The sequence below is a fragment of the Mixophyes fleayi genome, chromosome 1, assembly GCF_038048845.1.
Source record: "Mixophyes fleayi isolate aMixFle1 chromosome 1, aMixFle1.hap1, whole genome shotgun sequence".
Classification (NCBI taxonomy): Eukaryota; Metazoa; Chordata; class Amphibia; order Anura; family Limnodynastidae; genus Mixophyes; species Mixophyes fleayi.
Genome location: NC_134402.1, coordinates 439,724,525 through 439,751,722, shown reverse-complemented (window position 1 = coordinate 439,751,722; position 27,198 = coordinate 439,724,525). Strand labels below are relative to the sequence as shown.

General features: G+C 42.7%; 1 protein-coding gene across 3 annotated transcripts in view; it reads left to right on the top strand.

Annotated features, from left to right (window-relative positions):
* Positions 1-27,198, top strand: part of WDR7 (WD repeat domain 7) — a 275,561-nt gene that overhangs the window by 129,393 nt on the left and 118,970 nt on the right. The window lies entirely within an intron of this gene.

Genomic DNA, 27,198 nt, shown 5'->3' with positions numbered 1-27,198 from the left:
AAATACATCCCAATACACACAAGACCTCCATCCACAAAGGCCTATTGTATCAGATATATACATCAGAAATAAGGCATATCCTTTAATAAGGTGAAAACAGGAAAGACCAACTCTTCTATCCTGGTCTCAGAGATAACGACTTCCTATCTTACAATAAACAGAAATAAGTGCCTATGCAGTTATATAAATATGCGCCCTGCGCTATTTCCTTTAAATACATTTTTACCAAAAGTTATTTATTTTAATCCAGTCACAAGTAGGAATACAGATTGTTCGAATTGTTTCATCAGCCTGTCTTCTGTGTTTACATGGGTGACTGATTGTAACACCCAGGCAGAGAGGAAGGTGCACTCCTGAAAAAGGCAACATGTACAAAATGAGGACTTTGTTAAATAAATTTAGATTTGTATAAAGTAAAATTCTCAGTATCACCATTTCTTAAAAATGTGACAGCCCATCTACCTGGGCACAGTGACCCCAATTCAGATGCGTATTTACTCCCAACATACCAAACGTTATATTGAGGGGTGTAACTATACATTTGCGGGCTGCATAGGAAAATTTTGTAATGGGTCCCCATGTACCACCCAATGGTGAAAAAGTCGCATACACACTTGAGTCTTTGACAGGGATAGCGGGTCCACTCCAGCTGTGCCCCAATCCCCCTTCAACTATGGTGATTATATTTCTGGTACTGTGAATTTATAGTGAGTGTAAACTTGTGAGCAGCGCCCTCTTACAACTTTTTTTTTTTTGTATGTATTTGTTAATACTCTGTCTTATTTTATTACTGCGTTTCTTCCCAGGTGTAAAGTGCTGAAGAGTATGCACGGTACTATTTAAATGTTGATAATTTACCTTTTATCAGTCGATTTCGTCTTGTGGACTACAAATAGTGCAGCCAGGAACCTGGCCATATGGTATAGCAATTAAAATACTTGTCAATGCCTGGCTAAGGGGTGCTGAAGCAAATCCTTGGGGGCATATTCAATTAGGTTTCGTTACCGCGAAAAGTGCGCATTCTTGCGGGTATTACGGTACCGCATTAACGCGGATTTTCGTCCTAAGGCGAGCTCAGGGAGGACAGAAACCTCCTGTTGAGCAGAAGGGCAAACGAAAATCCACGTTATTGCGGTAACGTGTATTACGTTTCGCGGCTGTTCCGGCGCGTTTCCGCGAATCCGAAAGCTAATTGAATATGCCCCTTAGAATGTGACTACTCCCAGCTTGTCTGGGTGTACAGGCAGTGTTAGAGGGTGAAAGGAAATTTTTAAAAAATTATGCCAATTCCATTTAACTCTCACACCATCATAAAAAGTAAGTATGGACTTTATAATACATAGATGTTAACCAGTCTGTTATAGTATTTGGCACTATTGATTTGTTTTCTTGTTTATATTGTACTTGTTTGGTTTTGTATGTTTTGCAAGCATGCTCCATTATTGAGTTGTATAGTGTGTGTTTTATAAAATGTTTTATGTAAACTTATCCCAAAATTCCTGGGTGTTCTTCAATGTCATCTCTTCCTTTGTGGAGATACTGGATCTCCTCTGACGAAGAGCATACAAATACAGTTTTTTTTGTTTGTTTTGTTTTTTTTGAAGTCTTACTGTAAACGGGTAATATTTTGTATTTATGATAAGACAATGCGTTCTAGAACGACAGTTCCCCAGCAGTAAGTCATCTTGCAGATCAATGCCTTCTACTCTGACTTCCTGAGCTCCCCAAACAAATATCAACGGTCCAAAGCATTCCTCGTTTTATTTCAACAAGAGTAGAAGAAAAAAAAAAAACCCCACAAAGGGCAGGTGCAACCATGCGTCACTTCCCTGTCATCTCTGGCCAGGACACTACCTAAAATTTGGAAAGGGCTGGTTTTATACAACAAACGAAACCATCTGCCACCCCCAACAAACAAGCCAGTGACCCACTGTTCTGTACAATGAAGTGCGCCTGAAGAGTCAGCCTGTGCACAAAGTTCACGCTGGGCTCCTTTTAAAGAGGTTATACTAAGCTTGAGGTCCTTCCAAAGATCCTGTCAACACACATTTTGGCATGTGGTCTCGCATGCTCGCCATACAGAGATCAAAGAAACATTTAATTTGAGTTTAATCACCCCTTGAACAACTCCGCAATTTATGCAGCTTTTGAACGGAACACTTTTATTTATTTTTGAGTGTGTTTTTTCCTTTTTTCCTTTCACATGCTAAATAAAGTGTAATACGTCCTATTAAGAATCTTGAATGAGGTGACGGTTTTCTTTTACAAGGAGGATACAGTTTCTTGCCCAGCAGTTCCAAGCATTTTCCTGTAATGGGGGGAAAAAAATGGAAATCTTAATTCCTTTTGAAATCTATTAACACATTAGGTTGACTTGACTTCTTAAACAACATAGAAGTATATTCGGGAGTAATGTGGACATCTGTTACATCAGCAGATGTCCTGAATAAACTTACTGACAGTCCGGGTTCCCTTTGTCAGACATTTATAGGTTGACATCTGTTTGAAGGACAGATGCCAGCGAAGAGTCATTTCTATTCAGGTCAAATAACTTTATTTTTTTTAAAAAGTTTCTAGATTTAAAGGTATTAGGACACATGTAACACCTAGTAATTAATAAAACCATAGAACTATTAAGGCTCAATTTAAAGAATCGCTAAACTTAAAGTATAAGTTGACAGATATAAAAGAATAACATTCACAAATACATATGTAAAATGTTTCAGGAGCTTATCAGGAAGGAAGGTATTGATTTTGGAGGGAGATATTTTTCTACACACAGCAGACTTCCTGTCCACTAATCGCTATGGCGATATGCAGATGATTAGTGGACGTGGTCATACCATGCTAGGTGATGTAGTTTCATCACAGGGGGGCCTTTTCCGTGCTTTGGAAATGATAGGTCACCCATAACACCTTCCACTTCCCCCAAAACACCCCCTGAATTGCTGTACACACCAGTTGCAAGTGCATAAAATGCCCAATTACCCGCAGTAGGTGGGACATAACCTTCAACAGTCCTTCTGTTTGGGGCGGATTAGGCGTTTCCTGCCTAAGACTATCCTACCTGTCGTATCTGTGAATATTGTAAATAGCCTCTCTTTCTGTAGGGCAACTTGTGATTTAGGTTTTAGTCATACATTCTTATGTTTTTAAATTGAGCGCAAAAGAGGTATTCCAGGAACCTGCAAATGGCAATATAGGACCAGCACTCCCATCAGCTACTAACAGTACTGGTCCTCTATTGCCATTTGGAATGTATGACCCAATATGGGGACTCTCATTGTTTAGCGTTAGGACCACCCTATTGGAAGCCTTGTCGGGGCAGGTGGCTTATCATACATTTGCAAATGTGTGTAGCTGAGAATTCTGAATTTTATGTATAAGTAGAAAAGCAAATCTTATTGGTTCCCAGCAATGAGCTGGGGGATTTTTCTCTGCATTTGTGCAATCCTCATACCCTGCAAGATTATTAATAAAAACATTTATTTATTTAGCACCAGCATACTTTGCAGCAACTTACAATTTATACAAAGCTAGTAGTATTGCTAGCATCAGGAATGAGAAAGCATAGTGAACTCCTGGCGACCATACTGTTAAAGGTTTACTCCATGGCTGCTGGTAAGTTATATGTACCTGGCAGTGTACGTTGTAATGTCCGTCCTTTATCCATATGTCAGCCTGCTGCCTTCAGCTCGGTCAGTCAGGAGTTTGTATGATTGTACATAGGTCACCATTAGCTGAGAAAAGCCACTAGATGGCACTATATATGGCAGAGCACTTTCCGTGCTGGAGGACTGGGGTCTTACTATGGATTATTATTATTATTCTTTATATGGCGCCACATGAGGTCCGCAGCACTGTACAGATGGAACGAAACAAAACAAGACAATACAATACAGAAAGCAAATAACACCACAACTCTCAACACAGCTACTGGGGTGCAAGGGGTATATTCAGCGCAGGCTAAAACCTGTGTCAATTAGCGTGGGCGCTAATTGACACAGCGGGTGAGAAGTTTGAAGAGGCTTCTGTAGGGGAAGAGGAGCCAGTGTAAGGTTTGGCAGAGAGGGAAATCGGACGTGGAGCGGCGAAAGAGGAAGATGAGTCTAATTGCAGCATTAAGTGTATGAAATCATGGGCTATGCTGTATTCACAAGATATGCTCCCAGCGATAAAGCCCCCCTCCACCTTGTCTCTCTCCCTCTCTCAGCCCCCTCCGCTTTGTCTCTCGCTCTCTCAGCCCCCCTCCACCTTGTCTCTCTCCCTCTCTCAGCCCCCCTCCGCTTTGTCTCTCGCTCTCTCAGCCCCCCTCCACCTTGTCTCTCTCCCTCTCTCAGCCCCCCTCCGCTTTGTCTCTCTCCCTCTCTCAGCCCCCCTCCGCTTTGTCTCTCGCTCTCTCAGCCCCCCTTCGCTTTGTCTCTCGCTCTCTCAGCCCCCCTTCGCTTTGTCTCTCGCTCTCTCAGCCCCCCTCCGCTTTGTCTCTCGCTCTCTCAGCCCCCCTCCGCCTTGTCTCTCGCTCTCTCTCTGCCCCCTCCGCCTTGTCTCTCGCTCTCTCTCTGCCCCCCTCTGCCTTGTCTCTCGCTCTCTCTCTGCCCCCCTCCGCCTTGTCTCTCGCTCTCTCTCTCTGCCCCCCTCCGCCTTGTCTGTCGCTCTCTCTCTCTGCCCCCCTCCGCCTTGTCTGTCGCTTTCTCTCTGCTACCTCCCTCCCCCCGGCTTGCTCGTGCTCACTCTCTTTCTGCCACGTCCCTCCCCCCGGCTTGCTCGTGCTCTCTCTCTCTGCCCCCTCCCTCCCCCCCGGCTTGCTCGTGCTCTCTCTCTCTGCCCCCTCCCTCTCCCCCGGCTTGCTCGTGCTCTCTCTCTCTCTCTGCCCCCTCCCTCCCCCCCGGCTTGCTCGTGCTCTCTCTCTCTCTCTGCCCCCTCCCTCCCCCCCCGGCTTGCTTGAGCTCTCTCTCTCTCTGCCCCCTCCCTCCCCCCGGCTTGCTCGTGCTCTCTCTCTCCCCCTTCTCTCCCCTGGCTTGCTCATGCTCTCTCTCTCTCTCTCTGCCCCCTCCCTCCCCCCGGCTTGCTCGTGCTCGCTCTCTCTCTCTGCCCCCTCCCTCCCCTCGGCTTGCTCGTGCTCGCTCTCTCTCTCTCTGCCCCCTCCCTCCCCCCGGCTTGCTCGTGCTCGCTCTCTCTCTCTGCCCCCTCCCTCCCCTCGGCTTGCTCGTGCTCGCTCTCTCCCCCTTCTCACCCCCTCGGCTTGCTCGTGCTCGCTCTCTCCCCCTTCTCACCCCCTGGCTTGCTTGTGCTCGCTCTCTCTCTGCCCCCTCCCTCCCCTCGGCTTGCTTGTGCTCGCTCTCTCTCTCTGCCCCCTCCCTCCCCTCGGCTTGCTTGTGCTCGCTCTCTCTCTCTGCCCTCTCCCTCCCCCCGGCTTGCTCGTGCTCTCTCTCTCTGCCCCCTCCCTCCCCCGGCTTGCTCGTGCTCTCTCTCTCTCTCTCTCTCTGCCCCCTCCCTCCCCCCCGGCTTACTCGTGCGCTCTCTCTCTCTCTCCCACCCATCACCCTTTTTCTGTCTCCAGCTGTTTTGCACCCTCCATTTCTCCCTTACCTCCAGTAGGGACTGGGACTTCTTTTTAAAGCAACGTTGCAGTGTCATTGCATTCAGGGCCATATGCAATTCTGAAAGAAATTGAGACTCCTAGTTCAGTAATACCATTGTGATAACACCAGCCATATTGCATTGTTTATCCATGCTGCCTGTCCCATCCCTTTACAGAATGCTCACATTTAAAAATGAAAATATCTAATTGCCAGTATTATTAAACAGTCTCCTGGTACACTTTGTGATGAGCCGGTGCCCCTCAGAAGGTCACTTGTGATAAGGAGGTTGTGATGAGAGAGATTTCAAATCGCACTGTCCATGGACATTAATGACAGTTTGCAACTCTGGCTGACCAGAGCAACCGGCGCAGATGCAACTTCTGCACATATAAGGACAAACTGGACCAAACCCAGCTGGCTGGAGAGGACTGCTCTGTGTCCAAACCTGCCTGTGTCATGGTCTGAAAACACAGCTATTTAAGTGGCATTTCCCAGAAGTCCCTTCTCCTTCTGGAGAGGTTTACATGAATATTTTTTTCCCATGGAGCATTGCCAATAGCTACTCATCGTTCTATTAAGACCGCTTCTACAGCTCTTCAAACTGCTGACCGGAACAACCTGCCCTGCGCTGATGAGACCAGAGCAGGCTGAAATGGATCTGTCAGCAGGTAGATGATGTGTGTCGTGCTCTGTTTCAATGGCAGTGACGAACAGGGCTGCCATGTAAATGACATTACCAAGGAGGACTTATCCAAGTGGATGTAAAATAAAAGACAGCATCACTTACCGTCATTTGTGACCTTTTTAAGTGTGTTTGTGTGTGTGTGTGTGTGTATGTGTGTGTATATATATATATATATATATATATAATATATTTATTATATTATACACACACACAGTAGTCTTTCGAAAATACTGCAATGTGCATCTTCACTAACAAGCATCTAAGTGCAAAAGTCTGCGTCATTATGATTAATTATAGTTTGCTTAAAAACAAACACGCACTGGGTATCTGCGTTTAGATGCAGTAATTAACATTACACAGTTAAGCAAGTGTTTGAAGGTCAATTAGTGCTATCTTAATTTAGTTTTTCACAGCAAAGGACTTCACAGTCAGAGCAGCATATGTAGAGTGGATTAGGCAATGATCGTCCCATTTAAAGGAACACAAACTATTTTATTCACTTTCCCTATGCTCTCTAGCAAAACTAATTCATAGGCAGGTAATCAGTGCACTAGATGCAAATGGAGCTAGATTTCTTACTTCAGATCTGTGACAAATAATGGTTTTGTGACCAGTCCACCTGACTAAGGAAGCGGCGTTTAAAAGGTGTCTGTTTATGCAGAAGGTTCAAGTTTTTAATACACAGATGGTCAGCTGGTCACAAGAATTATTGCCCTGGACATGCTCAAGATCTGTCCCTGGAATTCTCTCTATTTTTAACAATAATTAAATGATTAGTTCTATTCTATATGTTAAATACAATTCTTGCTATCTATTCTTAGGCTAGGTACACACTGAAGAATTTTCTGCCCGACGTATTATCTGAAACGATTGAACCTACGACCAAGAGTCTGATCAGTCTGGCGATTGATCTGTACACACTGGCATGATCTACCTTCAGATCTGTGCTCTTCATCTGGTCCTCTATTCTTCAGAGAATGACAGCACAATATTCATTCATTCATTATTGTCACACTGATTGAAACTGCCTTGTTATAACTATTCACATGTCCTAACGAATTTTGTTAGCTTCTGCGACTCTGAAACAAAACATTCTGTCTCAGAACAAACAAATTAATTATTCCTTCTACAGCACTCTACAATTATTCCCCAGGACATTCATCTCTAGCATCGGCTGAAAAGAGCCTGACTCTGTAAACTCTATGGAGAACGTAACCATGAGTGTATACACACTACATGATCGTTCGGTGATTGGTTGGAAAATATTAAACAGTGCAACGAACCAAATGAAACAATAATCTACACTTTGGGACGACTTTAGATCATTGTGTCACTATACACAGTAACACAATATCTGACCAAACGGTCGGATGCCGGCTGATTGAAGGTTTTTCGTGCAGTCATCGGGCCAGTGTGTACCTAGCCTTAGGAAGTGTTTTGAATACAAAGCTAATTACATTATAAAACGTCATAATGAGATACAGTTAGACATTATTGTCTTTTTTATGCTTGGATACATTTCTTCACTGCCAGACTGTAAAAATTATTTCAAAATGTTGGCAGCTATACATGTAGCCCATCCAGTCCTCCTAGCGTAACTCTGATAAAAGCCAATGAGTCATTGTACACGATTAAAAGTAGAGATGTTGAGGGATGCAGTTTGAAAGCTTCTCTGTACTTATAAGCTAGCGCTCGCGCTGTTGTATAGACTCCCTATACTAATAGTAACTCCTACTTAATGTATATGTAAGTGGGTCACTGATTTGTATTAGTATGTGATACGGATGTCTTACGGGGTAAGTATTTTTGCTATGCTTACAAGACATCCCGTCTTTGAGACCGCTACAAGGAACCTATCCAGTTGTGCAATGTCTGCTAACTATGTACAATCGTTACTGTATGTATAAAGAATCCAAAACCTCTTGAGCCCGACTACCAACAAAGATAGATAGATATATATATATATATATATAAATATATATATATATATATATACATATATATATATATATATATACATATATATATATATATATATATATATATATATAAAAATAAATATATATATATAAAAATAAATATATATATATATATATAGAGGGATATTGACATAGATAGAAATATATATGAGAAATAGAGAGAGATCACAAATATGTTATACAGCACTTTATTTTTTTAACCAATCACATCAGTCCCTGCACATACTGGTTCATTTATTTTTTGTCAGAAGCCAATTAAGCTATCGGTATGAACCCATGGCCCCAGCCTGAGAGGCAGTAATGAATATGTTACTTTGTTTTGAATTTTTCATTAGCACAAAACAATACATGAAATATGTATTTTAAGGGGGGTGTCAGCTGGTTTATATCATATATATATATATATATACATATATAACTTGTGTATGTGTGTGTTTATTTTTGTACCTCTGTATATTATTGCAGTATGTTCTGCTCCTCATTTGGGGGTTTATTGGTATATATTGCTGTTCTTTGAGGATGAATCTGCATGTGTTACATTTTGTATTGATGATTTTTATGTCTTGTATGTCGCTCTATTGCTCTTATACACTTTTGGTTGCAGTGTAAATGTCTTTTTGCAACTTATTTTAAAATTATTATTGATTTTTCTGGTTAGATTGCTGTCAGCTTTGTATGTTAGAATGGACAGCACCGTTTTTGGTTACTTCAAGCATGAGACGTGTAAAACAAGAGATTAAATGGTCATTTATGAAATGTTAGACAGGTAAACAGAATAGGGTAATTAAGACAACTAAGAGCACATGATTTAAGCGTGCATACTTTCTTATTTCTTCTACATTGGTAAAGACGTGTAGTAACATTGTTGTCAATGATTAATCATTCCTTTGCTTTGATTCTGGTTAAATGTATCCTGACGTGTTTCTTGGTTTAATTCTGCCTAATAATGGGGACGGCATTTGCTAAACATATATGAATGATATTGCTCAGTTTTTATCAATCTTGGGAGACTTGTGTCTACTACCTCTTTGCTGGTTCATTGTAGGGGTTTGTAGAATATTGCTGCCCCTCCCCCCCCAATTAAGCCATCATTTTTGACATACACCCCCCCTCTTTCCCACCCTGTGTGATATTGCAAGCAACTCCTCTTCCAACTAGGTCACACACCCAAACTAATTACTCTGAGAAGTTTCTTATTTGAATAAGAGTTTTATAGGAGGAGTAGGGGTTATATTAGAGAGTGAAAGGGAGAATGTCATTCTGGTGAATGGTGAGTTTCGTCTTAATGTCATCATCGACATTTATTTATATAGCACCAGCAAATTCCGTAGCGCTTTACAATTGGGAACAAACACTGATAAGACAATACTGGGTAATACATACAGACAGAGAGGTAAGAGAACCCTGCTCGCAAGCTTACAATCTATAGGACAATGGGAGTTAGAAACACAAGGGCATGTGCTACATCATATTGCACAATGGACCAGCTAGAACGCAAAGGTAAAAGTACTGAGTGGGCTGTGTGTGTTGCAATGTTGGTCAGAGGGTTGTTGTCTTGCGTTAGCGGTGTAGAGGGTGGTAATAGGGTAATCTAGGGAAATTAAGATGGTGGTTGAGGAATATCATAACCTTGTCTGAAGAGGTGGGTTTTCTGAGAACGCTTGAAGGTTTGAAGACTAGAGGAAAGTCTTAAGAACAGGTAATGTCCTTTAATAAGCATGGAATTAAGAGAGAGGAGAAATAGGAGAGCATTTAAAGGGAACACTACTGTTTTTAATCAGGAATGCATAAAAAATGTCAGTGAGGTTTTGCATTCCTTTGTATAGTGAATGGTCACTTTAAAGAATAATGAATCCTAAATTGCATGAACTGACTCCTCAATGATGTCACCAGTTCTTAGTGAACTGTTAGGGGCATCCTTGTGAATGTTGCTTCAGACATGAAGGTGGCAGCATCCTAGGCAGCCATATCTGTACCAAGTGGCTCCTAGTGAATTTGCAGACCAGAGAATCGCTGACTGATTGTATGTGATAGGTCCACTTTAAAATAAATGCAGTTCACCAGCTCTTTTGGGTGTCAGAACAGTTCAATTACAGGTGAGCCTGGCAGTATGACATGCTGGGGGGGCCCTGCTAGGTGTCGCAGGGAATTATCCACAAGTTCCTCTGCTGCCTAGATGAAAGCCTCCGGTCTTGACCTCCCATTATTAAATGTGGGTGTAAAGCAATCACACTGAGCAGGCAGTGACTGACGGCGCAGCGAACGGATTGAGATTTTCTCTGCTATGTGTCTGTCCGTACCGCAGAGAAATTAAATGGTCATTTCAGACATCGATGTTAAACTCTTTACTACGTGGAATATTTTAAAGATTTTCTTCATCTTTGTCACCAATGCCATCACTTAACTAGATCTGTGTTCCTAATACTCTTCGTATACTGCATGATGATCACATTTTATTGCTTCTCAATGTACTTTTATTTTAAACCTTATTTTGTAAACGTACAAAAAAAAAAAGGTACAAATATTTCAAAGGGGAATAAAAATGAAATAGTTGATATAGTTCTGTTGTCTTGTGCATAGATATGATGCATAGTAATATTTATTATTGTTATTCTTTAACTCCATCGTATTCCCTTTTCCTGTATATTAAAGAGTGATCCATTATGTACATAGGATTTAAAGAGAAATTGTTAGCTAGGGTTATTTTCATTTCTGCCCATAGTCTGTACGAAGAAGGGTACCAGTAGCTTTACTAATGGAACTGGGGATATCCATACAACATGAGCTTTGGTCATAAAAGCCATTTATTATCGTTTTTGGGTGCAACATGCAGGGATCGGCTGTAGGGACTGAACTAATTGTGTTAATCTGGGCGTTTCAGGAATCTAAATTCTAGGAAATATTCTGAGTTAGAGGAGTCCTTCGTTTACTGTGTGTAATGAATGAAGCAGGTGGAAGGTTGCTGGATGCGCCATGGGTGAGCGTCCTGCATCTGAGCCTGTATGTTCTGGCCGTGTTTATGTTGTTTTCCTGGGTGCTCCGGTTTCCTCCCACACTTCAAAATAATACTGTCAGGTCAGTATATGGATTGTAAACTGCACCGGGCCAGGGACTGAAGTGAATGATTAATTATTCTCTGTAAAGCGCTGTGTAATAGAAATAAAGGTTAATAGTAATACAGCGAATGGAGGAGCTGGTGTAGGTTTTATATAGCGCAGGTCACAAGAACAATTATTTTTCTAATAAAAGTATAGAGGACCAAGCAATAACATATGGGGCTTGTTTTCACTATAGAAGAGAGACCCCAGACTCGTGGTCTCCCTGTCACAGTGGGAGCCAGCCCAGACTTGGGCGAGGAGCCCTCGGCCTTCCCTAGAGCTGGGCTGTCTCAGATTAGATTGTCACTCTCACTGTGCCTGGTCAGTGTCTGCCTACAGTCCTCTCTCTGGCATGTTTGGTATATTACAAGAAGATACCAACACCTCCCACTGCAGCATCCTGCTCATAACATCAATTAGTTTTATTACTTGGCAGGGATTGGTGCACATCTGGTATGTTGTACCATCTGCGGTGGAGGTGGCAGGGATTGGTGCACATCTGGTATGTTGTGCCATCTGCGGGTGGAGGTGGCAGGGATTGGTGCACATCTGGTATACTGTGCCATCTGCGGGTGGAGGTGGCAGGGATTGGTGCACATCTGGTATACTGTGCCATCTGCGGGTGGAGGTGGCAGGGATTGGTGCACATCTGGTATGTTGTGCCATCTGCGGTGGAGGTGGCAGGGATTGGTGCACATCTGGTATGTTGTGCCATCTGCGGGTGGCGGTGGCAGGGATTGGTGCACATCTGGTATGTTGTGCCATCTGCGGGTGGAGGTGGCAGGGATTGGTGCACATCTGGTATACTGTGCCATCTGCGGGTGGAGGTGGCAGGGATTGGTGCACATCTGGTATGTTGTGCCATCTGCGGGTGGAGGTGGCAGGGATTGGTGCACATCTGGTATGTTGTGCCATCTGCGGTGGAGGTGGCAGGGATTGGTGCACATCTGGTATGTTGTGCCATCTGCGGTGGAGGTGGCAGGGATTGGTGCACATCTGGTATGCTGTGCCATCTGCGGGTGGAGGTGGTAGGGATTGGTGCACATCTGGTATGCTGTGCCATCTGCGGTGGAGGTGGCAGGGATTGGTGCACATCTGGTATGTTGTGCCATCTGCTGGTGGAGGTGGCAGGGATTGGTGCACATCTGGTATTTTGTGCCATCTGCGGGTGGAGGTGGTAGGGATTGGTGCACATCTGGTATGTTGTGCCATCTGCGGGTGGAGGTGGCAGGGATTGGTGCACATCTGGTATACTGTGCCATCTGCGGGTGGAGGTGGCAGGGATTGGTGCACATCTGGTATGTTGTGCCATCTGCGGTGGAGGTGGCAGGGATTGGTGCACATCTGGTATGTTGTGCCATCTGCGGGTGGAGGTGGCAGGGATTGGTGCACATCTGGTATGTTGTGCCATCTGCGGTGGAGGTGGCAGGGATTGGTGCACATCTGGTATGCTGTGCCATCTGGTTGAGGTGGCAGGGATTGGTGCACATCTGGTATGTTGTGCCATCTGAGGTGGTGGTGGCAGGGATTGGTGCACATCTGGTATGCTGTGCCATCTGCGGTGGAGGTGGCAGGGATTGGTGCACATCTGGTATGTTGTGCCATCTGCGGTGGAGGTGGCAGGGATTGGTGCACATCTGGTATGTTGTGCCATCTGCGGTGGAGGTGGCAGGGATTGGTGCACATCTGGTATGTTGTGCCATCTGCGGGTGGCGGTGGCAGGGATTGGTGCACATCTGGTATACTGTGCCATCTGCGGTGGAGGTGGCAGGGATTGGTGCACATCTGGTATGCTGTGCCATCTGCTGGTGGAGGTGGCAGGGATTGGTGCACATCTGGTATGCTGTGCCATCTGCGGTGGAGGTGGCAGGGATTGGTGCACATCTGGTATGTTGTGCCATCTGCTGGTGGAGGTGGCAGGGATTGGTGCACATCTGGTATACTGTGCCATCTGCGGGTGGAGGTGGCAGGGATTGGTGCACATCTGGTATGTTGTGCCATCTGCGGGTGGAGGTGGCAGGGATTGGTGCACATCTGGTATACTGTGCCATCTGCGGGTGGAGGTGGCAGGGATTGGTGCACATCTGGTATGTTGTGCCATCTGCGGGTGGAGGTGGCAGGGATTGGTGCACATCTGGTATGTTGTGCCATCTGCGGTGGAGGTGGCAGGGATTGGTGCACATCTGGTATGTTGTGCCATCTGCGGTGGAGGTGGCAGGGATTGGTGCACATCTGGTATGCTGTGCCATCTGCTGGTGGAGGTGGCAGGGATTGGTGCACATCTGGTATGCTGTGCCATCTGCGGTGGAGGTGGCAGGGATTGGTGCACATCTGGTATGTTGTGCCATCTGCTGGTGGAGGTGGCAGGGATTGGTGCACATCTGGTATTTTGTGCCATCTGCGGGTGGAGGTGGTAGGGATTGGTGCACATCTGGTATGTTGTGCCATCTGCGGGTGGAGGTGGCAGGGATTGGTGCACATCTGGTATACTGTGCCATCTGCGGGTGGAGGTGGCAGGGATTGGTGCACATCTGGTATGTTGTGCCATCTGCGGTGGAGGTGGCAGGGATTGGTGCACATCTGGTATGCTGTGCCATCTGGTTGAGGTGGCAGGGATTGGTGCACATCTGGTATGTTGTGCCATCTGAGGTGGTGGTGGCAGGGATTGGTGCACATCTGGTATGTTGTGCCATCTGCGGGTGGAGGTGGCAGGGATTGGTGCACATCTGGTATGCTGTGCCATCTGCGGTGGAGGTGGCAGGGATTGGTGCACATCTGGTATGTTGTGCCATCTGCGGTGGAGGTGGCAGGGATTGGTGCACATCTGGTATGTTGTGCCATCTGCGGGTGGCGGTGGCAGGGATTGGTGCACATCTGGTATGTTGTGCCATCTGCGGGTGGCGGTGGCAGGGATTGGTGCACATCTGGTATACTGTGCCATCTGCGGGTGGAGGTGGCAGGGATTGGTGCACATCTGGTATGCTGTGCCATCTGCGGGTGGAGGTGGCAGGGATTGGTGCACATCTGGTATGTTGTGCCATCTGCGGGTGGCGGTGGCAGGGATTGGTGCACATCTGGTATGCTGTGCCATCTGCGGGTGGAGGTGGCAGGGATTGGTGCACATCTGGTATACTGTGCCATCTGCGGGTGGAGGTGGCAGGGATTGGTGCACATCTGGTATACTGTGCCATCTGCGGGTGGAGGTGGCAGGGATTGGTGCACATCTGGTATGTTGTGCCATCTGCGGGTGGAGGTGGCAGGGATTGGTGCACATCTGGTATGTTGTGCCATCTGCGGTGGAGGTGGCAGGGATTGGTGCACATCTGGTATGTTGTGCCATCTGCGGTGGAGGTGGCAGGGATTGGTGCACATCTGGTATGCTGTGCCATCTGCTGGTGGAGGTGGCAGGGATTGGTGCACATCTGGTATGCTGTGCCATCTGCGGTGGAGGTGGCAGGGATTGGTGCACATCTGGTATGTTGTGCCATCTGCTGGTGGAGGTGGCAGGGATTGGTGCACATCTGGTATTTTGTGCCATCTGCGGGTGGAGGTGGTAGGGATTGGTGCACATCTGGTATGTTGTGCCATCTACGGGTGGAGGTGGCAGGGATTGGTGCACATCTGGTATACTGTGCCATCTGCGGGTGGAGGTGGCAGGGATTGGTGCACATCTGGTATGTTGTGCCATCTGCGGGTGGAGGTGGCAGGGATTGGTGCACATCTGGTATGTTGTGCCATCTGCGGTGGAGGTGGCAGGGATTGGTGCACATCTGGTATGCTGTGCCATCTGCGAGTGGAGGTGGCAGGGATTGGTGCACATCTGGTATGCTGTGCCATCTGGTTGAGGTGGCAGGGATTGGTGCACATCTGCTATGCTGTGCCATCTGCGGGTGGAGGTGGCAGGGATTGGTGCACATCTGGTATGTTGTGCCATCTGAGGTGGTGGTGGCAGGGATTGGTGCACATCTGGTATGTTGTGCCATCTGTGGGTGGAGGTGGCAGGGATTGGTGCACATCTGGTATGTTGTGCCATCTGCGGTGGAGGTGGCAGGGATTGGTGCACATCTGGTATGTTGTGCCATCTGCGGTGGAGGTGGCAGGGATTGGTGCACATCTGGTATGTTGTGCCATCTGCGGTGGAGGTGGCAGGGATTGGTGCACATCTGGTATGCTGTGCCATCTGCGGGTGGAGGTGGCAGGGATTGGTGCACATCTGGTATGCTGTGCCATCTGCGGTGGAGGTGGCAAGGATTGGTGCACATCTGGTATGCTGTGCCATCTGCGGGTGGAGGTGGCACCCCTAGCAACAAGTAAAAGGCTAGCCCATTACAGCTACTGCCTGCAGACTGTGCCTATTAAACCAAAAGGTACCTCCATTATTTCAGCCTGCAATGACATTTACCTGCTTATTCATCACCGAGTACAGGTCTCTAGGGACAGGTTTTAGATTCTAACTATAGTGTGTTTGTGAGTAAAAGTCCTGTAGCTTAGAGGATGTACTCACAGTACATCTGCAGGTTCTGTAGTACAATTGTGTCTGTCATTCTACAAGCTGTCTGCTGTAACTGTTCTACCTGTGATTCGCTGACAAACTACCATCCAGCAGACAAGTTACAGATATCAAGAGGCAATAAATGGTCTTTTCCGTAGTGGTACGCAAGCATGTCCTTTCTCAACCTCCTAGCTGATTTGCAGTGCTTCAAAATTAACTTAAAAGTCTTGTTTGCTGACAGCTTAAAGCTTAATCAACTGGAAACCAAATAGTGTGTTTGAAAGTCAGCACTAGGACTATTGATAAAGCCATGTGCAAATTGTACACACAAAGACAGGGATTGGGCAGCCTTTCTTTATGTTGGGGCTCAACTTGGCCAGAATTTCCTTGTCATGTCTTTTATCACACCAGTGTCCTAGATCCAGTACAGCTACAGCACAATATATGTGTTGCCTGCAGTTTCACTAGTAAATGCTCATTGCAGAATTGCAAACCCTTCACTGCACCCTCTTTTTACAGTGGTGTGAATAATCCTCACAATTCTAGATTCCGTTAATGGGCCAATTTACAGATAGATAGATATTTGTCGCTGCATTTTGTTCAATGTGTTGGATTTAAAACCTGTAAAGGAATGACCACCTTCTCCCCCTTGTATGTAGTCCCCCTACAGTTCTCATCCATAATAATTACAGGAGGTCTCTAATCCTGGGTCCCATATACCCAGTGGAAAACAACAGGGTAAAGCGCATTCATTTTCATATACATGATTTTTCTGCACTTGGAAAGTGCCCATTTGAACAATGGAGGAAATTGTGATTTGAGTTCGTAGAAGCAACACTGAACTGTAATGTATAAATGTGGGGTGAAAGGTGGGTTTCCAGCCCAATATATTTCATCACAGTTTCTGCATTGTAAGGAAAGCACTGTTTTTTCTTTTTGGCATTTCTAGTCCTAATTAATACCATATATATCAGTGGATCCCAAACTTTTTCAGTTCAAGGCACCCTTAGGGTCTCCATAATTTTTTCAAGGCACCCCTAAGCCAAAATAATTACCAAGTAGTCTCCCACCTTGCTTACAATTGGCCCTGGCCGAGGTACCCCTGTGAGCCTAGGTGCACAGTTTGGGAAGCGCTTCCATATATTGTAGCCTCATAAAGTGTCCATAGACTCGTATGATTCCATTATGGCTTATGTACCCCTCGTGTTGCCGCAAGTGCAATCCCAAAGCCCAGTAATCCTCTTGGGTCATCTCATACTGTTGCCGCCACTTAACTTTTATGAAGCCAAGCACAGCGGTAACCTTATAATAGTGAGGAGACTCTTACCAAGTTTGTACATTGCAATACAAGATGCAGGTAATTTGCTTTCTTAATGAAAGCATATTACGATGTTAATGATTTCACCATTCACAGGACCCTCTTCTAAAGTAAAGACCTCACCTGGTCGCACCATGTTTTGTGATACAAGCCTGTCATTAACCTGCTTTTAAAGGGTTCTGTAACTTTAAATGTATTGGAATGTTTTTAAGAAGTGCTTAGTTTGAATACTAGGGGCTAGATTTACTAAACTGCGGGTTTGAAAAAGTGGAGATGTTGCCTATAACAGCCAATCAGATTCTAGCTGTCATTTATTTAGTACCTTCTACAAATTGACAACTAGAATCTGATTGGTTGCTATAGGCAACATCTCCACTTTTTCAAACCCGCAGTTTAGTAAATTTACCCCTAGGAGTGTTGCTGTCTGTGGAGGGCGTCTGTTTCTAGACAAATGAAATACACGGAAGAGTTCAATGATATTTTATTTTGCACAGCAGATTAAACACATGCAGCTTGATGCTACTTCTTATTTAATATGTTCTGTTGAGAGTCTGCCGTTGTAAACCACATTTTCAGTGATCCATAGCAATGTGTCTGCTTATGTAAAATCACTGTGTGGTGCCATTAATCATTTAATGAAGAAGACAAAATCATTATTACACCGTCTCTGTGGTTTGTTGTGTCCTGCAGCCCAAAACTGCTTCTTTGGTGTCTGTGGATAGATTACGAGTCACTCGTTATTCTGGTATTAATAATTCTTCTTTATGAAACCCACTCAGTTTTTATTAATATCCCCCAATTGATAAAATGATGATTTGTAATTTACGGTTATGACCTTTCTGCTACGTTCTGTACTGATGGGGTCTTTGTATTAAAGTGCGATCAGCCATTAAAACAGAGAACACAGCAGTTTTCTCTGTAAAATGGCAATTGCAAAATGTATGAAGGGTTTTTGCCATAACCCACTTCTCGTTTCTTAATGCAGTCCCCTTATGTTAATAATTGTTGTTGAACATGTCTTCTGTATAATCATTCAATGTGAAAGCTGGGTGGCTTTGTACATTTTGCAGAATTAATTGTAGCCTTCTAAAATTGTGACCACTAGGGGCACTGTGCCTTTGCTATTTGTCATTTGGCAGCTCCAATTGACATCCAATACAACTATGCCGATAAAAATAAATAAGATTTGGGTGTATTTATGAAAACTGATGCATGGTAATCCTTAGCTGACGAATACAGTCAGTAATATTTCTCATACTCTTTGAAAGCAAACAGCGGATGGGTTGCTATAAATCCTATTTGTACAGTTTAACACGTTTTCAGAAACAATGTCCATTATCTCTGCATAATGGTTTACGAATGTTTTACAGAAAATAAAGTGACCGTATCCCTTTATTATAACAATATTGAATGAATCTTAATGTATGACTGTGCTGACAGGCATCAGGGCTCATTAACTAACATTGCATTACGTGCAGAATTTACAGTAGACCATAGGAACAAACCAGACACTTCTTTCATTGTCTAAATAATTTGTACTAGACTGTGGTTCAGAGCAAATGTTACACCTAAATGCAATATTGGTAAACAAATCCTATTTTTATTTATTTTGTACATTTTGTTTTTCCTACGTCCATTTCATAGTAATGCAAGTGCATGTTTTCTAGACCGTTTGCACAGACAGATGTAACCTCATCCAAGATTTTTATCAGGTTCTTCTCTTCTAAGACTCCCTAGGAAGAGTTAGTATTTTGCACATTAGACGAGCTCTGCAGGAAAATGACAGGTGAAGTATTGATCACAGCAAATGTTCTTTGGGAATACTTCAGGAGAGGTTTTTTAAAATATTAAACAACGCTGCTTTTTGATCTGTCATGCATGGCACTTGGCAATCTTCGGTGATAGACACCTCAAATCACGTCCTATCTGTAAGATCCCTCCTGCCGGCACACTGTTGACGCATTTTCTCGTCATGAACTTGTGGATTGTTCTGAGCTATTTTTTTTTTCCTTCTATTGTGTGTCATTGTTTTCAGGAGCTATTATGCAGCGTTTCAATTTTTACAGCAGTGTTGCTTCTGGTCCGCTTATCGACTATAAAACATTGTAAAAAATCTTTGAATTATTAACCATGCATACCTTTTATAGTTTATTATGCAGAATAACTTCGCTACCGAATTTGCAAACATTGCCGTTTATTTATATTCTGGCCAGACATTTATTAGTGGGATCTTCCCTGTAATATTTTACAAATACATACTTGCATTGTCAGAGTAAATAGGTTGATCCTTAGCTTTTTTTTTTTATTGAGTCCCCCGTAAACTGTGGCCATCTAATTTTATTTGCTTGGCTATTGATTTTCTGTAATAAACTAGACTGAGTGGTAGACTGAAAGAAGGCATTTTTTCCCTTCTTTCAGTCTAGCACTCAGTCTAGTTTATTACAGGAAATCATTTGCAAACAACTTCCTGTGTTCGTTTTAACATTTTTTGTAGATCTGTAAAATATATACATTGTGGCAGAATACGTTTTATACACAGACCCAAATAAATGATATTTTTTTGTTTTTATATTCAGTGGAGAATCCCAAAATAATACATATTTTGCTAACCATTTTTTCCAGAAATAAATTGTATTTTAATTATTTATTACACCAGAACCCTTTTGCAGTTTTCATTCCTGTCTTTTTAATTTTTTTTTATTTAATTATTTTTTTAAAAGCACTGGACAAACAGGCCCTCCCATTTCTGTCATGTGACTAAGGTTAAAGGGTCTCTCAGAAGTATTACCTTTACAGTTCTATAAAACACTTGAATATGAGGGGTGCCACTTACAAGCTATTCATCTTTTTTGTCTCTACCCTCTTTTTTTTTCCTCGGAGTATCTGTCTAATGGCAGTGGCAAATGAAGATGAAGAGCCTAAACTCAGCGGTTGTTTTAGTGGTTAGAAAAATCTCATAAGGTATTTTAAAGCAGCCAGTCCGTGAAAAATAGGTGTGTTTTTTAAACATAAATCACTGTGGCAGGATAGAAGAAAAATGTTGATATTTATTATTTCCATTGTTTTTTGTTTTTTTTTTGTTCAGGCTGCTGTTAATGATTTATGATTCTTGACTGTTATGGCAACCACAGTCACATGACACATGATGTAGTGAGCAGAGACTTTTCTATGCTCTGTCTGCACTGTGATGTTCTCCTTCTCCCCTTTGCATGACATGCTGAGAGCAGTGAGCCTCGGAGTATTATTTCCACTTGTGCACTTGAAAATCCCTGAGATTGTGTTTTGTGGCACAAGACAGTTGGATCAGATCCAAGTGGAGTAGATTTAGCATGTATGATGGCGTTTAGTGGTAGCAGAACTTGTCTCTTGCACTTCCTCAGAGGTGGCTGCCCTTGGCCACCAGCCTATACTTTAAGTGCGACGCCATTTACACCGTACAGGTGAACTTTATACGGGAAAGATAATTTCTATTTGACCAATGTGAATGTGCCTAGTAGTGCTGTCACTGTGGCCCCCCACTCTCGTCTTTCGTTTTGGCTATAAATGAGCCTGGACCTGCAGTATATAATGGTAAGAATGGAAATTGTTAAATTAGCAAAGGGCGCTCCTACTGTGATAGTGGGCTGAACCATTTGCATGTTCAACTGCTATTGTAATCAAAACTAGGTGCAGATTACCTTTTTGGTTGTGGGGGGGAGGTGCTGGCTATACATATTGCTATGCTGGGGACAGATTAATAAATTGTAGCAGCAGCATATCTTGTCACCTGTGTGAGCATTTGTGATTGTCTGTACTGTGTCACTGTAACATTGTCAAAGCAATAAAGTTACAAACTTACCTGGAATTACTTCTGTCGCCTTAGAAGAGATACGATTAGACTGTATGGAAGTTCTTCTAAGATCTGCCTTCTTTATACTGTAGGCCTCTGTCCAGCTGAGTCGCTGGGTTTTCCAGTCTGCCTAGCGTAATCCCTGCTTAATGTACCCCTGCTGCTTTACTGTACAATACAGATGATCAGTTCACATATAGGAGTTGTTTCTGTTGGTCTTTACAACGTACATTGTATCTTTTATCAATTAACAGATGCTACTTCTTTAATTATTTTGAGCACCAATGTACCATGCTTTCTTCTTTATTTACTCTGAAAGAAGAGGTGCAGAAGCTTCTTGTATCATGTAAAGTAGGGATGTGCACCGGCCACTTTTGGTGTCTCGTGTTTTGTGTTTTGGGTTCGGATTTGTTTCGCAAAACACCTGACGAAAGGTTTTGGTTCGGATTTAAGGTTTTGGATTCTGATTTATTTTGAAAAAAACATAAAAAGTGCTAAAAACCAGTTTTGTGGGTTTTTTTTTTCACTCCTACGCTATTATTAACCTCAATAACATTCAATAACAATCATTTCCACTAATTTCCAGTCTATTCTGAACACCTCACAATATTGTTTTTAGGCCAAAAGGTTGCACCGAGGTAGCTTGAGCACATAATGCCAAAAAAAGAGGTACAAGATGGAATTGTTCTGGGCCCTCCCTCCCACCCCTCGCGAGATTCGACGCGAGACTTGGACGACAGAGCCTCGTTTTCATTTTTTTGCCCGCTGGAAATATCCGAACAGTGCTCGGATCCCGTTCGGATCCGCACTGTAGCGGAATCCGAGCCCGCTCATCTCTAATGTAAAGCGCACTGATGAAATGCAGGATATTACTATATATAGATTGTGTGGATAAAAGGAAATACTACTGACCAGTTACTTGGCTTTTTAATGTTTTATGCAGTCTATATAAACAGTATTAGTGTGCCAATTAGATACTCAGTGGAAGCTGCCATTCTGTGGGCTTAATCAATATGCATGAGAATACAGCCTATCAATTCACTAGGAATCGGTGACCTCACTGAGACATGAGGCGAGAGTTAAGTCTACCAATTCCTTTGGTGCCTCAGTGATGTCATCCGTTCCTAGTGAATTGATAGGCTGAGTTTCATAAACTGTAACATAGCCCATAGATTGGCTGCCTCCACTTCATATAGATGGAAGTATTGTATTATTTATTAAGTCCAGTCTGAGAGATTACAATGGGCTACAAGTAACCGCTATAAGTGTTTCAGTAGTCCATTTTAGGCTGGCTTGCCTAACATTGATAAACATTTAATTTATTAAGTGATTTTCTTCTTTTTGTTGTCGCTGTTTATTGATCAATTGTGGAGCACTATAGTTTTTTTTTCAACTATAACATATGCACACACTTGTATTCAAACATTTGGGCACCTGTGTTCAAATTGCAAGTTCCGCTTAACTTCTAAGTGAAAAGAGTTAACACAAACTCTGCAGGGTTCAAAATGTAAACATGAAAAATGTCTGCACATTTTATTGCACAAACACTATTTATTTACTGAGAGTAACAAATTGAAAAGAATAAAATCGTGAATCTAGCATGTGCAAAATCTTGGGCACCCTGTCAGTCAGCGTTACTTGTAGCCAGCTAATAAGAGTCAGTATTTGTTATAGACCTGTAGCTCATGGATACTCTTCTTGCATGTGCTGCATGTTTGAGAGCGCTCCACAGATTGTCTGTTACTATACTGTTTGTGTCTGGGGACTATGAAGACCCTTCCAAACCTTAATGTTTCATTCCTGTAAGTACTTCATGGCTGGATTTGAGGTATGTTTTGGATGTTGTCCTGCTGAAATATCCAACCGCATTTCAGCTTTAATTTCTTGACGGACTCTGGCGATAACGTCTCTGATTTGTTGGTATTTAGTTGAATCCATTCTTCCTTCCTACCGGATAAAGTTTCCTGTGCCACTGGCTGCCTCACCCTAGCAAACACCCTCTTGCTTAATGGTTGGCAATGTGTCCTATTCTTCAAATGGTTTTCACCAAATGTATAACTCTGGCCAAAAAGTGACTTTTTTGATTCATACGTCCACTACTTTGAATCAGAATTGTTCTGACTAACTTAAGTTTAGTTTTTCATACATGTTATGTTTGTAACGAGGACATAGGAAAGGTTTCCTTCCTGTAACTCTTCCATGCAGATCATTACAACGCTCTACCGTGGACCACTTCACTTCTCCAGGGCGTGTGGGGTTTGCTTTGCTTATCTGACCAGTTTTACAGCAGTTCTATCAGAGACTTTCTTCCAGATCTTGCCTGGACTTCAGCAGTTCCCCCTTAAATTCCATGTCTTAATGATGACTTCTCTGTATTTTCACATCTTCCGTCAGCTGCTTACAGGAGTCCATGGAGGTTGAGATTAGAAGCAACATCCTAATAGGTTAGAAGGTCAGAGTTTTTGTTTAACTCTGGAATTGTCATCACCTGGCTTAATTTAAGGTCATAGGAGTCTATACAGTTTGGAGACTTTAACAAAAGTATGATTGAACCAACTGGTAAGGTACCCAAACTTTTGCACATGCCACAATCACTATTTGACCATCACTATCCGTTTAAAATGTGCCTTTGTATCCTGCAGATACTTTTACCTTTGCATTCTAGCCGGTCCATTGTGCAATATTATGTAGCGCATGCCCTTGTGTTTCTAACTCCCATTGTCCTATAGATTGTAAGCTTGTGAGCAGGGTTCTCTTACCTCTCTGTCTGTATGTATTACCCAGTATTGTCTTATTAATGTTTGTTCCCAATTGTAAAGTGCTACGGAATTTGCTGGCGCTATATAAATAAATGTTGATGATGATGTGTTGACTTTTTTCACTTAGAAATTAATTGAGATATGCCATTTGACAGGGATGCCCAACCATTTGCATACAACTATTGTATGTATGTGTACAAATGCTGCCCAAACCCTTAATTTCAAGTAACATGTTACATCATTTTTATTTGCTTGGTTGAAATGTTTTCAACACTACAGACACAATGTATTGTGCCACCTCTCCTGAGAGCCTTTGTATACTGATTAGGTCGCCCTTCAGTGCAGTGATCTCCGCATACCTCGGTGTTAATGAGTATTCTGTAGTCTATCCTAATGGCTCAATGCACAGTGAGTAAGTTTATATGTTACGTTTTTTAGGAAGAGTGAACGACAGTTAATGATTATTTAATGATAGATCTCTGGGCGGAAAAAGTACTTAGCACTCCGAGTACACTGCAAGTCTATTTTTCAAGGATTCTAGACGGTTTTTTTTGGCCTCACCTTGAATAGGACAGTGCGGTATTGATCTCTTTGGTGAGGATTGAAGCATACTATGGGCTGAGAATAGTTCCATATCTATTTAGCTGATGATTGCCTTGTGGTCACAGTCAATTACAATACATTACAAATGCAAGAACTCTTTTAGGAGAACTTGGCATTGTTTTAGTGAGTATTAGAAAGTGTAATATTTCAAGATGACCAACCAAGCTGGAGGGGAAAGTAGGAAAACTCTTAAAGAATTATGTTCTGTGTTGTTTAAATGAAATGTAATTTGAACATTGCAGTTTTGCCATCATTATGTGACGGTTGTTTGGAAAATGGTTGTGTTGAGAGGCCCTTTAGCAGTTGGGATCTTTGATCCTATATACATGGATGTAAACATAAATGAATTGCACAGCAAAATCACTGTGTTCAGAATTTTAGTGCATATATAATTTAGCATTAGATTAAAAGGCGTTATTGAATTGCAATTCAGCATGCAGTAATAATGCATTATAGCATCAATTTATCATAGTGTTAATATTTTTCATGACTTTCTTCTTACTGACATAATTGGTACATGAGAATAAATTGTACAGCTATGGATCAAGAACTCAAAAAGGGAAATTCACTTTCCTGTGATGTGCTGTCGGACATCACGGCAATTGTCCAGCTTCGGTCATTCCAGGTACTTCTGTACCCGATCGTCGGTCATTTTCCAGTGCACCTCTATGGGGTGCAAAGAAAAACCTGTGACGATCTGTCGCTGCTGAGAGCCTTTATGGGCGTTTCGAAGGGGCTCAGTGGCACATCGCGCGGAAATTGAATTCCACCCAAAGGCTGATGACCCAGGACAAGAGAGGTATGCATGGCAAGCACAGTAACAGCACAGTCATGGCATTTAATGGAATACAACACTCCACCATTGGATCATTTCATGTTCATCTCTTTCCTACAGCTACATTGATGCTCTGGCACAAAGCATTATAGGTATTAGAGTTTATAGAGTTTATAGAGCTCCTGAGTTTACACTTCCCACCCACCTAACCTTAAATATAAATCCTGATTGCAACATAACAAAACCTTGCCCCTCTCTCACCTTTGCTTGGTGCCTTCAGCTTCTTTGTCTAAGGTACATCCTGAGGATTGAGCAACCTGTGACCCTTTGAGATTTGCCATCGCTGATTGTGATATTGAGAGAAATATACAACAATGGGAGAAGTGTTGCAGCACCGATACCTCTTGATGAAAGTATCTGCTTAGCATTTCAAGGAGATGTCTGGTGTTACTGAAAGATACTAGAGACCATCTATACTCGGACAATGGAACTTAAAATATAATAATTAAAGCTCTACATACTAACATATGTCTTGCCGTAAGAGGTACACTTTACACCCCGGAGGGTTATGAGTTCAAATACTGTGTGCGCTAAATCAAGTGCATAGAATGAAGCTCTTACATGTAGCAAGTGCCTGGTTTATAGAACCTTCACGTATGTTGTGTGTCACATGTAGCAAGTGCCTGGTTTATAGAACCTTCACGTATGTTATTACAAAAGGCTTACTCACCATTAGGATATTAAAAAGTGTCTAATCTTGGAGGTATAGCTGGGATCCTTGAGCCCCCAGGGTAAAGGTTCTGGTTCCCCCTATCATTCATATAACCACTGGTCACGTTATTGGCTACAAGGAAATACACTGAGAACGTTCCATACTCCAGAAATACAAAGTCTATATTTGTACTTATGGAGTTACACATATAATGTATCCATTAGACTAAGAAAATACAAAAGAAATGTTTCTCTTCTTATTTTGGAAGATAATCCAATGACCGCAGAGGCGAAATGTTGGACATTTTCTTCCTTTCATCAGTCTGGCTTTTTGTTTTTCACATAAGGCTATTTCAAGTTATTAATTTTCTCTCTGTGATAGGGTGATCAACCGTTCTGTCAGGAAAATGGATCTCTCTGTCGCCCTTTAGCATGATTAAATGAAGGCGAGTCAGTGTGAGAAAATACCACATTTTCATGAGACAAATGAAATTGTAGCCTGGACACTTTTTTTTTCCCCCCCCCCTTTAGTCACAATTTGAACTGCAAAAATGTACTTCAAAAGTAATAATAATTGTAATCTATTGTACACCATACTGTACCGTATTTAATGTTATGAGTAAATGTACTGTGTATGTGTGTTCAGTAATGATGTGCATCTATAATGTGTGTGTTTTATTTACTTATTTATGTGTATGTGTATATATATATATATATATATATATATATATATATATATATATATATATATATATATATATATATACACACACACATATATACATGCATACACACACGTGTGTGTGTGTGTGTATATATATATATATATTATAGAGAGAGAGCGAGCAAGAGATAATAAGAGTATACACACAGATGTTCTGTAGTGTACATACATACATACATACACACACACATACATACATACACACACACATACATACATACATACATACTTTGTTTCAAATTGATATTAATGTACCCCTGTGTCTTTAAAATGACTATTATAAGTCACTGCGGAGTGACCGTTTAGGGCCATATAGGTGACAGATTGTTATCCACTTGTATAATGTATAGTTAGGAAAGTTTGTACCAAAATCGCTGCCCCTTCGTCTTATTTTACTCCACCTCCAAAGTAATGTGTATTTTAAGGATATATAATACCAAGCTGGGATAATGTTGACAAGTTATTTATTTTGACTAATACTATTGTGGAATAGATTATTTACATATTAAATTGTGAACCCACCTACACATGGTAAAGGAATAGTAACAAACACTCCGGAAATAGCAGTTCCCATTCGGAGAGGTTGTGCTATCCGGTGTTGACTGAACAAAGTTGACTTTTTAAGTTAAATGGTAAAATCGTT